This window comes from Falco peregrinus, chromosome 6 (genome assembly GCF_023634155.1).
Source record: "Falco peregrinus isolate bFalPer1 chromosome 6, bFalPer1.pri, whole genome shotgun sequence".
In the NCBI taxonomy this organism is placed as follows: Eukaryota; Metazoa; Chordata; class Aves; order Falconiformes; family Falconidae; genus Falco; species Falco peregrinus.
Window position 1 is genome coordinate 50,246,621 of NC_073726.1, and position 12,598 is coordinate 50,259,218.

Genomic DNA, 12,598 nt, shown 5'->3' on the forward strand with positions numbered 1-12,598 from the left:
CCAGCTAAGAGAGCTACTTAATTTAAATACCTTGAGGCAGAGACCTGATTTAATTTTGAGGTCCTGCCAGTTAGAGAAATGGTTTGTCTCATAGTAGCAAAAGGCAAGGTCAAAGGTAGGTTTGAATGCATGGCAGGCTTGAGGACATTTTTACCCTTCTATGTTTGTTTTTCTTTAATCTTGCACTTCTTGCTGCTTTATGAGAAATGGATCTAGCCAAGAAGAGGGCTCAGCAACTACTTACAATCACTTCAGCAGCATTTTTTGAAAGAATGGTAAAGAAGCTCAATTTTTTGTGTGTTTTTATGTTTTACCTCTCAGTCCTTTTATAGTCTTAATGTTTGCTAAGTTAGTGGTGCAATACAACTTTCTTCAGAATGGTATCTTTGCACAGAACCGTGAAATGTCAGAAGCTAAAATGCTGTGAAATGAGCACCTGTTATTATTCATAGTATTCCCCCCAAAAGGCTTACAGCCCAAAAATTAATCAAAAAGACAACCAGCCAAGTCCACTGTGATCTGACTTCAGCTCACAATGGGCTGGCCTCAAGTCTGAATCATCCCCATCCTAAATCAGTCGGGCTAACCCACTTTCTTTCTCATTCTCCTTCTTTTGTGCTTCTCTTGAATTAGCTTTCTTTCAGCACTCTGCTGCTTGGCTGCTGTCTTTGGGATGGGGGAGATCTTTTATTTTATTTTATTTTTCTTCTGGCTGTGTGGCTTCAGCAGAGAGCTTTCTTTGAAATGACACAAAATGGTTGTTCTTTTTTGAACGACTGATTTCTTGTGACATACATGGTGCTTGTCAGCATTCACTTGTGAGATACAAGTGAGCACTGGAGCGCTTTGAAAGAGTGAAAATAAGTCAATGCCAGAGAAGGACACCCAAAACTCAGGTGCTGTTTGCTCCTTGGGATGTTCAAGAGTTGAATGGGAAGGAAACAACCTCATTTGCAGCCTTCCAGTTTCCATATTTCTCTTTCTGGTACTATTACATCAACATGGAAAACCAGCTGTTTATCAGCTCACAGTTTGCTTTGCTGATTGTGGTTTTGGCAGATGAATGAGATTTCCTCTTTTGTGCTTCTTGTATTTTCCACAGTACCAAACTCTATTAGAGGGGAAGAGTACTGAATATTAATTCCAGACGCTGCATTGTAAAGTTGTACCTGGCATTCCTGTTCAGATGCATTAACATTCCAATTCAAACACATTAACATTCCTAGACCCTGGTCTGACCTCACTTGTGCTGATTTTACGCTTATATAACTGCTGACTGCTAAGGAGTTGTCCTTAATTTACACTGCATTGCTTTTCCTGAATGTTTGCAAGTACATTTACAAATGCTTGGTTATTTACTGTACTTCTATTTATAAACTAATTTTACAAAGAAGAGGGTTTTTCTTATTTCACTTGTGAGGGTATTGCATGCATCACAATAGATACCACATTTAAAAAATATTTTTCTTACATTTCTATTTCTTTTAATTATTTTTTATTTTAATATTCTTCCTCTAAATCATCCTTCTTAATCAATATTCCCACTGTTTATGTGTATCACAGAATCACAGAATGGTCAGGGTTGGAAGGGACCTCTGGAGATCATATAGTCCAGCTCCCTGCTAAAGCAGGTTGCACAGGATCATGTACAGTCAGGTTTGGAATGTCTCCAGAGAAGGAGACTCCTCAACCTCTCTAGGCAGCCTGTCCCAGTGCTTTGACACCCTCAAAGTAAATAGGTTCTTCCTCATACTCAGCTGGAGCTTCCTGTGTTTCAGTTTGTGCCCATTGCCCCTTGTCCTGTCGCTGGGCACCACTGAAAAGAGCCTGGCCCCATCCTCATGACACTCGCCCTTAAGGATATTTGTAGACGTTGATACCCCAGTCTTTTCCCCAGGTTAAGCAGGCCCAGCTCTCTCTGCCTTTCTTCAACAGGAATATGCTCCAGTCCCCTGAACATCTTGGTAGCCCTCCACCTCTCCAGTACTTCCCTGTCTCCCTTGAACTGGGGAGCCCAGCACCAGACACAGCACTCCAGGTGCAGCCTCACCAGGGCAGAGCAGAGGGGGAGGACAACCTCCCTTCACCTGCTGGCCACAGTCCTCCCAAGGCCCCCCAGGGTCCCATTGGCCTCCTTGGCCACCAGGGCACACTGCTGGCTCATGGTCAGCTCGGTGTCCACCAGAACGCCCAGGTCCTTCTCCCCAGACCTGCCTCCCAGCAGGTCAGGCCCCCAGCCTGTGCTGGTCCACCGGGTTATTCCTCCCCTGGTGCAGGACCCTACACTTGCCTTTGTGGAACGTCATTAGGTTCCTGTCCACCCAACTCTCCAGCCTGCCCAGGTCTCTCTGAATGGCAGCGCAGCCTTCTGGTGTATCAGCCACTGCTCCCAGTTTTGTAGCATCAGCAAACCTGCTGAGGGCACGCTCTGTCCCTTCAGCCAGGCCACTGATGACTAAGCTGAACAGGACTGGACCCTGTCCTGAGCCTTAGGCAACACCACTAGCTACTGGCCTCCAGCTGGACTGTACACGGCTGATCACAACCCTCTGAGCTCTGCCACTCAGCCAGTTCTCAGCCCACCTCACTGTCCTCTCACCTAACCCACGCTGCCTGAGCTTACCTGTGAGGGTGTTGAGGGAGACAGACGTCGAGGTAGACAACATGCATTGCTCTCCCTTCATCTACCCAGCCAGTCATTTTATCATAGAAGGCTATTTGGATGGTCAGGCATGATTTCCCCTTGGTGAATCCATGTTGATTACTCCTGGTAACCTTCTTTTCTTCCACATGCTTAGACATGACCTCCAGAATGAGCGGTTCCATCACCTTTTCAGGGATGGAGGAGAGGCTAAAACAGCTGTTCTCCTTTTAAGTACATGCCAGCGATGAGTGGCTTGTTTCAGTCACCATGAAAGCCAGCAGCAGAATGGAGGCCTAGCCATAAAACCACATTTCCCTGTACTTGTCACTGTTCTTTTCTTGGCTGTTTTGAATTCTCTGAACTTGAGTCAAATAAGAATTTGCTAGATACCAATGAATAGATTTAATGACTGTTCTGTGACCAATCACATATGCAGTCTTTGCTTTCCCTCATTTTTTATACCAAGGGGGAATAAAATTACTTCTATTTTAAGTTTCTAAAGCAAATTAAAGGTCATTAACAGCCCTGTGCTGTTTACTAGTGATGATTATTGAATGAGAATGAAATTAACTGAAAAGTAATGTCTCTAGATTGATCAGGTCTAACTTCCATTTTTCTACAGGGTAGATGGTCTCAGGGGGTGGAGAGATAAAGAAGTTAACATTCTTCAGCCTTTAGTTGAAAGGGAAGGAAACAGAAAGAAGAAATGATCTGCCAATACCCTCAGGACATATATATATATATATATATATATATATATATATGTATATATATATAAAATGCACTATAGGGCTTCTGACAACAAGACACAGACAAGATAAGACTAGCAGGAAATAACAACAATAAATCTGAGGCAAAATATTAGATAATTCTTGGGAGTAATTTCCTCAGAATCAGGCAAGTCATCCCAATGTATTTTATCTTGTTTACCTTTAGCATGTTATTAAAATAAAACATAAATTGTCTACATGCAAGTGCTATTTCAAGGCAAGAATAATAATAATTGTTTATGTTCTTATCATAGCCCTGTATTGTCTTGTCGGCTGCTAGTACTATTCAGGAATACCTTTTCTCCTCATGTTGTTGTGTAGTAATTCAAACACAGCTACTATTTTCAGCTGCTTCATAATTTGATTTTAAATATATTCAGCTGTTTCCCATTGGTTTACAAAGGCAGGGATGTTGATTAAAATATGAACTAGAAAGCATCTTGCTCCAGTATGAGGAAAATTGAGTTTGTCTTTTTAGAACTGTTTGGAAGAGTTCAGGTAAACTGGATCTCAGCTGGTAAGTGGTGATTCAACACATCTAAAGTTTTCTGTGGGATCATTATGATTCCATGACAACTGTGAAAACCTGGGAGGTAGATAGGTAGGTTCTAAGCTACCTCCAGACCTGCCTGGCTGAATACTGTAATACATGCTTCTTGGGCTCTCTGTTTTACCACAATAGCTTGTATCCCTTGCCACCTCACTGCCTTGAAATTTTCTTCAAAGAAATGCATGGTATGATGTGCATTTCCAGTTTTCTGTTTGCTTGGGTTTTTTCTTACCAAAAAAAAAAAATAATCTCAAATTCTCCATAAGATGTGCATAGTGATTCCTGTGTAGCTTTATCCATCTGTGCTTGGAAATTCAGACTCAGCACATTTCCCAGCCTGCCATCACCCATAACCCTGCAGTGAGCTATGAGTAATTGCAACTGATCAAATATTTCTCATGTGCTATTTGTAAATATTAAGGGCCAGATTTGAATGCAGTGAAGTGAATTCTAGCTCTGATAACATCAATGGAATGAGGCGAATTAACGTGTTATTGACTACAGTGCTTTCCTGTTAAGGTCTTTGGCATCCAAGTACTAACCACTAGCAGGCACTGATAACCTCTATCAATTGGATGTGACAGGTGTATATATTAGAAGAGTTCCTTTCCATTTTAAAAATACTAAAGTGATCCAAAAGCTGTGTCCTATAATCTCCAAGCACTGTATTGCTTGTTTTGTCACTATTATTATTATTATTGCCATTATTAATGCTGCAACTACAGCTAGTTTTATTCTCTAATCTGTTGCAAAATCATGCACAGATATCAGAGAATTCATTATTTTCATTTTCTTGCCATTATTTCTAAGATTGACAGCAACATTTTAAATGACTGAATCCTAAGAACACCCATTTTCTTTTGAGAACTTATAAAATACAGTAAACTATGATTAGTGAATTCTAATCATTTATATTCACTGGTGAAGTTGATGTTTAATCAAGTTAATCTCATTGTCTATAAACAGTGTTTGACATCCTTTAAAGGAATAATTATATCTTCTTTCAGGGCACTGATTTAGGGAGTTAGGAATGGTTTATATACAACCTTTTATCCCCTAGGTTACCAAAGAAAAAACAGCCAAACCTGCTTGTTTCTGAAAGCTGTTAGTATTACATTCTGTGGGTGAAATTTTCCACAGAAGTCATGTATTCTGGCTGCTGGTTTTTGATCTACCTGTTGTGTGAATCAACCATGGGCCCCTGAACCCATGTTCAAGGCCACTCATACTTATCTGCAGTACCTCCAGAGGGTGATGGCAGAGACAGAGGTGGGAGAGGGAGGAAGAGAAGAAAGCTTGAACCTGTGGTAGGCCTTTTTTTATGTATCATAGCAGTTATTTTTCCATAGTGCAGATGGTAGTCACAGTGTCCATGGCCTGACAACACCAGGTATCTCATCTGCTCTCATTAAGGTGTCAAAATCTAGTTGCCTAAATATAGTTTTCTGATGCCATGTGGCCTTGTGCTGACACTCCAGAAAGGCAGAGGTCTTCTTCATATCCTGTGTAATATCTCTTAACCTCATGCAGAAATGTTTGCAACTTTAGAAGAGCACTAATGGCACAGGACCTTGTCATTGCCTATGTTTGGGCAATTGAAACATGCCTTGTGACGTGGTAGTCCTCATCTGTCCCCAGAGTGGTGGGATTTCTAACCAAAGAAATGAGTTGATCACTGCCTTACAGTACAGACAGATCTGCTACAGATATCACATGTGGATATAGATGCACAGGATTAATTCAGGGATCACACCAGGCTTCAGCGTCTTCTCTGGACACAGCTCTTAAAGACAAAGCAGGCATAACCTGGCAGGCAGGGAAAGTTTGTTCTTTTGCCTGAATGCAAGTGTGCATGAATTTAAAATTTATTTTCCATGAAAACTCATACATATAACTTTTCTAGAAAGCATTAACATGAAAAATAAGATTGTTAGGATTAATGTGAAAAATTAGGAGAGGCACAGAAATACCAGTGTAATAACTAAACACATATCAATGGACATATTTCAGTATTATTTTCCAAGCTCAATAGGACTATACAGAAAGATGTAGTCAAATATGGGATTTTATTTCATTATGGTAGTCAGTGGTTACTTAATTAGTCAGGCATTAGTTCCAATACCTCTTTCACCAACAAGAAATTGCAAATAAGTGAGCCTCTTGGCAAGAAAATAATCATCAGGAGTATTTTCACAAACACACATACACACACCCCAGACAGTAATTAATGCTCTTCTCAATACTACAGGGGAAATTGTGTTCTTACTTCCTAGTTGAATACTTGAACCAGTGTTTTTTCATAAAAACATTTTGTTTCTGAAGTGATAATATAAGGATTTTTTTTGTTGCAGGGAAGAAGTCTTAAAAGCTTTTCACACTTTGGGTTGCCAGTTGACCTTCTGTTTACTGAACCATCAACTATTTCAGTCTCATCTGATGTAGTTAGCTTGTCAGGACTGTTCAGTCCTCTCTGTTTTTCAGTCTGTGACATAATAATCCTAAACCACAAAAGCAAAACCAATAGGAAGTATTGCTTAATGATAAGACAATGGGCATCCTACTAGTTTAATGTAGCAGCATAGAAGTTTGGTAAAATATAAAGTATTGTAGAATATAAGGTATTGTAGAATCCTTATGGGTGGAAATCCCAGATGGGTTTACTCCTAATGGTAAAGATTGTTTTATTCGGATTACACTTCTGAACGCTGCAATGGGGCAATGACAATGATCAGGAAATGTTACGTAAGACAAGAGAAACTGCAAATTTATGACAGTTATGAAGAGTAAGAAGATCTCAACTGCCTACATACAGACTGGATGAATACCTATTAAAGACAAGGTGTAGAGACACAGGTTTTGCATACAAAGATAAGGATTGACTGTTTAATAAGACACGTTGTTTTAGATTCTATAGGTAAAATGCTGTTCTGGATTTGATTTTCAGTGGAGCATAGGGCCTAGTTCAACATATATGAATGGATGATCCACTTTGTGGTACCAATCACCATTTAACTGAGAAAGGATCTTAAAATCATTACATGCATATTCAGTTTAAGAAAGGCTACTGTGTAAATGAGCAAATTGCCAAAAAAAGAAAAAAGAAGGGAAAAAAAACCCAAACCAAAAACAAAAGGGAAAAAATAACAAAAATAATAACAAAAAGAAGGGGGGAAAAAGAACAATGCAAAAAGCAAGAAGCCCCTAAGCCACCTGGAATCTGTTTAAAAAATTATTTGCTAGAATCTCAAGAAAAAAGTGCCTAAATTTAAAATTAAAAAAGAAAAGCAAGCATTTTTATGTCTCAGTGGAAAAGTTTGGTGTAAGGAAAAAAAAATTAGATATTTTTAAAGCAAAATACCTCTACAAATGAAGACAACAGGAAAACTCATGAAACACAACAGGTAAAATCATCCATCTTAGTGGAGGTAGGGGATGGAGATTCATGTGGCAGCAAAGATGCAAGTATTGTTGATGTGTTAGAAACTTCAGAAGCACATGAAAAGAGTGACATAGGATTTATGGCTTCTCCTCCTAGAAAGGTGACAGGATCAATACCCCAGCTCAACAAACAGGGAGTTGGAAGCCATTGTGCAGCTGGAAAACTGTGATACAGTTGCAATCACAGAAACACTGGTATGACTCATCCAACTGGAGAGCTGCAATGGATATAAATTCTTCAGAAGGCATAGTCAAAGAAGGATAGGCAGTGACGTAGCCCTGTATATTAGGAAGTGTTTTGACTATCTAAACCTTGACAACGGTGATGAAAGAGTGACTGTTTATGGGTAAGACTCAAGGGAAAGGCCAACAAGGCAGATATAGTGGCAGTCTGTTATAGACCACACAAGAAGGATGAAGAGACAGATGAAATATTCTATAAGCAGCTGGGAGAAGCCTCTCAATTGCTAGCCCTTGTTCAAATGGGGGAATTCAATTTACTAGTAATCTGCTGGAAATACAATACAGTGGAAAGGAAGCAGCCTACAAGGTTCATGTTGTGTGTGGAAGATCATTGCCTGACACAGCTGGTGGGTGAGTCAACTAGGGAAAGCACCCTACTGGACCTGTTTCTGAACAGAGAAAGATTTGTGGGAAATGTGATAATTGGAGGATGTTTTGGGCACAGCAGTCATGAAATGAGAGATGTTTTGATTCTCGGAGAAGTAAGGAGGGGGGTCAGCAGAACTGCCACCTTGGACTTCCAGAAGGCAGACTTTGGTGTGTTTAGGAGCCTGGCTGACAGAGTCATTTGGGTCTGACAGAGTCCTGAAGGGCAAATGACTCCAGCAAGGCTAGGCATTCTTCAAGAAGGAAATCTTAAAAGTACAGGAGCAATCCGCCCCTATGTGCTGAAAGACAAGCTGGTGGGGAAGAAGACTGGCCCGACTGAGCAGAGAGATTTGGCTGCAACTCAGGAAAAAAACAGAGTATACAACCTTTAGAAGAAGAGTCAGGCAACCCAGGAAGACTAGAAAGATGTCATGAGGCCATACAGTACTGGGGCCAGTCCTGTTTAGTGTCTTCATCAATGATCTGGATGAGGGGATCAAATGCACCCTCAGTAAGTTTGCAGACAACACCATGTTGGGCAGAAGTGTTGATCTCCTTGAGGACAGGAAGGCTCTTCAGAGGGATGTGGACAGGCTGGATCAATGGGCCAAGACCAATTGTATGAGGTTCAAAAAGGAGAAGTGCTGGGTCTTGCTCTTGGGTCACAACAACCTCATGCAATGCTACAGGCTTGGGGAAAAGTGTCTGGAAAGTTGTATGGATGAAAAGGACTTGGTGTTGTTTGTCGACAGCCAGCTGAATGTGAGCCAGCAGTGGCCCAAGAAGGCCAATAGCATGCTGGCTTGTATCCAAATAGTGTGGCCACAGAACTAGGGAGGTGACTGGCCCCCTGTACTGGGCACTGGTGAGGCTGTACCTCGAATACTGTGTTCTGTTCTGGGCCCCTCAATACAAGAAAGATACTGAGGTGCTGGAGCATGTCCAGAGATGGGCAACGGAGCTGGGGAAGGGTCTAGAGCACAAGTCTGATGCGGCATGGCTGAGGGAACTGGGGTTGTTTAGTCTGGAGAAAAGAAGACTGAGGGGAGTCTTTATCATGTTCTATAACTCCCAGAAAGGAGGTTGTAATGAGGTGGGTGTTGGTCTCTTTTCCCAGGTACTAAGTCTTATGCAAGAGGAAATGGCCTCAAATTGTACCAGGAGAGGTTTCGATTGGATATTAGGAAAAATTTCTTCACTGAAAGTGTTATCAAGCATTGGAACAGGCTGCCCAGGGAAGTGGAATCTAAATGATTCTGTGAGTCTATGAACTATAAACCAGGAATTAAGAGAGGTAAAAAATATTTTGAAGGTCACTTAGCAAAGGATAAACGTTGATAGTAGAAAATTCATTAAGTACATCAAAAGCAGAAAACCACCTACAAAATGACAGGACAGCTTGATGGCAGAAGTGTAGGAGTGTCACTGAGGGTTGATAAAGCCACAGCAGGAGAGCCCAATGACTTCTCTCCATTGGTCTTTACTGCTGAAGAAGTTGAGGAGAATCCCATAGCTGATGCATCCTCTGTGCAGATAGGTCAGAAGCACAAGGTGAGTTTGAAGCAAATATGCAGGAAATATTAGATCAAATAATTAAGTTAAATATTAATATGTTAATGAAACCACAGGACTGCTAGCCAAGCTGTGTAACATGCTATTACAAGCAGCCCCTGGATCGCAGCTGGATGGCAAATTTAACTTCTATCTATAGAAAGGGATGTAGAAGGCATCCTGGGTGTTAAAGGTCAGTGAGTTGTATTTCCATTCCTGGCAGTGTAGTCTGTGGTGAAGAGTAAGAGGGTTGTACTCCTATTGTCCTCGGTGCACGCCTAACAGTAAGTTATATGCGTGTTGTGGGGGAGTTAATGTATGAGAGATGATCATCATGCAGTGCTTTGCTTAGTAATTTTCTTCCATTTACCCTGACAATTTGCCATAGAAATGAAGACATAAAGCCCAGAAAATCTAAAGAAAATAATCAACTGCAGCTTAACTTGGGATTAATAAGCATGTTATTTACTATTTTCTATGTTGTTTCCTCTGCCTTTTGATTTAGGAGAGAAAATTGGTCCTCTTTAGTACTACATTTTGGTGGTTTTTAGACAGACTCGCGAACGTCACATTGTACCTAAAATCATGTTGCTGCATAGTGAGAAAATTTTTCCCCCAGGTGCTGGGCCTTCAATTTCTCAAACTACATAATCGCTGCAGTGCTTAAAATAAGTACCAAGTCTTGTAGCTTGCTTTTTCTGCCACTGATACAGATGTGTGTTCCCCATTCTCAGAGCCTTTGTAGTCTGACGCTTCTTGAACATAATGTTACTTCCCCTCAGGAAACAAAAACTTTTATAACGATCCATGGAGGTGAATTGGCCTTGACCTGAAGATGTAAGTTCTCTGGATGCTTGTGTGGGCAGTTTCAAGGGTGCACACAGCACAGGTTGAGAGGCTCCACAGAAATCAACAGACATTATTTGATCCATGAGGAATTCAGAATTGTGAGCTTATTTCTCTCAAGAATTCCCAAAATAGGCTAAGAAGATTCAGGCAGGGATTTTTTGCACCTAGGAGACTTGTTATTTTGTGTCAGTGGTTATGTGATTTTACACTGATACATGGTTAACAATGATGAAATCATGACCATTTTTGGTTTATTGATGGATAAATGACTTTTACATGTAAAACTAACAGAAATGAGGAGAATACAGCTATTTCCTTTCTAAGAAAGGATGGATAAGAGCTTAATAGTTCAATATTCTGCAATTAAGATGGCATATCTAAAAATTTAATTAATTTCCTCCAGAGACAAGAATATTGCACACAATCTGTACAGCAACCATCACCTAAGGTTTATGTGAGAACAGTTCAGAATGGTGTAGTTCAATCCACTCCACTTTCTAATTGGATTGCAGCATATCCTGCCCCAAATATGGGTAGCGTTAGCTGAATCTTTACTTTTATATTACTATGTCACCCATGACATTTTCCAATAGAATATGACTGAAAAGCTCCTTCCAGAGGAAAAAAAAAAAAAAAGAGAGACCATGAGAAGAATCTGGAAGCCATTGGGTTACTAAGTAATTTACTGAAAGATGAATCTTCGTAATTCAGAAAACAACAAAAAATTACAAAGCAAGTGCAACAGAAGACAAAAAGATATCTGTGTATTTAATACTGATTACATGGAGATTGAAGGTTTACATTCTAATTTTAATAAAGTCAATGTCAGTGCTGTCACTGTCTTCAGAGACTAAGAGTAGGATTTTGGGAAAAGAAATTCCAGTTTCTGTAAAGTGAAGCAAATTATCAAAACCACATAGTTTTTGTGGGATAAACCACACTTTTTACTATTAATGGAAATAACTTTACAACATTTCAGTAAACAGAGGCTGCATTTGTGTGACGACTCTTATCTAAAATTAAACTTTGAAGAGGTTCATATCTGTTAGTGAAGGAATGAACATTCTGACATTGACAATAGTTTACAGTGGTGTAGAAAAATGTTGTAAAATTGTACTTGTTATTCTATATATGCATAGATAAGAAATGGGGTACAAAATAAACTCTTAAATAAACATATCCTTCATCTGTTGTTTGTAGGAATTCTAATTATTTAATGTTGAAAAAAAAGTTTATTTTAGATTTATTTGTAAACTGAACAGTTTAAATGCCTCCACATTTCGTAATACATGTAACAACACCAAATTGTAATGAGTACTGGAAAGGGGAACAGCCAAAGGGGACAACTGTGTATGGCACCAAGAATTTCTTTTATCACAAGGAGCAAAACTTTGCCGATTACGCTTTTGAGGTCAATAAAGTCAATGGCATCTTGCACTATGTGCAGCCTTTCTTGATCACATGTCCATTGAAATGAAGGAAAATGAAATTAGGTCCTGTCCCATCTGCCAATGGACTTCATAGGTATATATAAAAAAAGAAATTGTCTTTTGCTGGCTGAGTTCTAATCCCCAAAGCCTACTTTAGGTTTCAGATTTCTTTTGCCTCAAAGGCAATAAATCAAAGAAAGTAGTTTGTAATATTGTTCCTTTACACATCAAAAATAAATAAAACAAATGAAAAATCGCCTTGTCCAACCTCATGCTCTTAGCTGACCTAATATGAAGATCAGCGCTGGTTAACATTTGCCTCTTTAGATGCTAAAATATAAGGCAAGAAGTCCATCTTCTTATCACATGTCATTTAATCATATCAGCATGAACCTATCTGTTCAGTCCAATTGATTCTCCTGTCAAGAAGGAAAATGGCTTTCCTAAGATCTTTAATGTTTTCAGACCTAGTGGGAACCCACATAGCCATCAAATAAAGATTCCTGTGGCAATGAAACTATTGAACAGCTATCACAAGCCTACTGCAGTGATCTTTAAATATGGTTGCTATTTATTACTTGTGCTCCCAGTAGGCAAAAAAAAAACAATTGAAGTAGACTGCCCTGTTTAGCTGGTGAAAAAACAAGAGTGGCTGAGGTGGACAAATTCCATTTACTTTTTAAAACTAATGCACAACAGCTTTTTTATAGGTAACAAAGGGAAAGGCAATAAGTGTTATTGCCTGAGATTGACA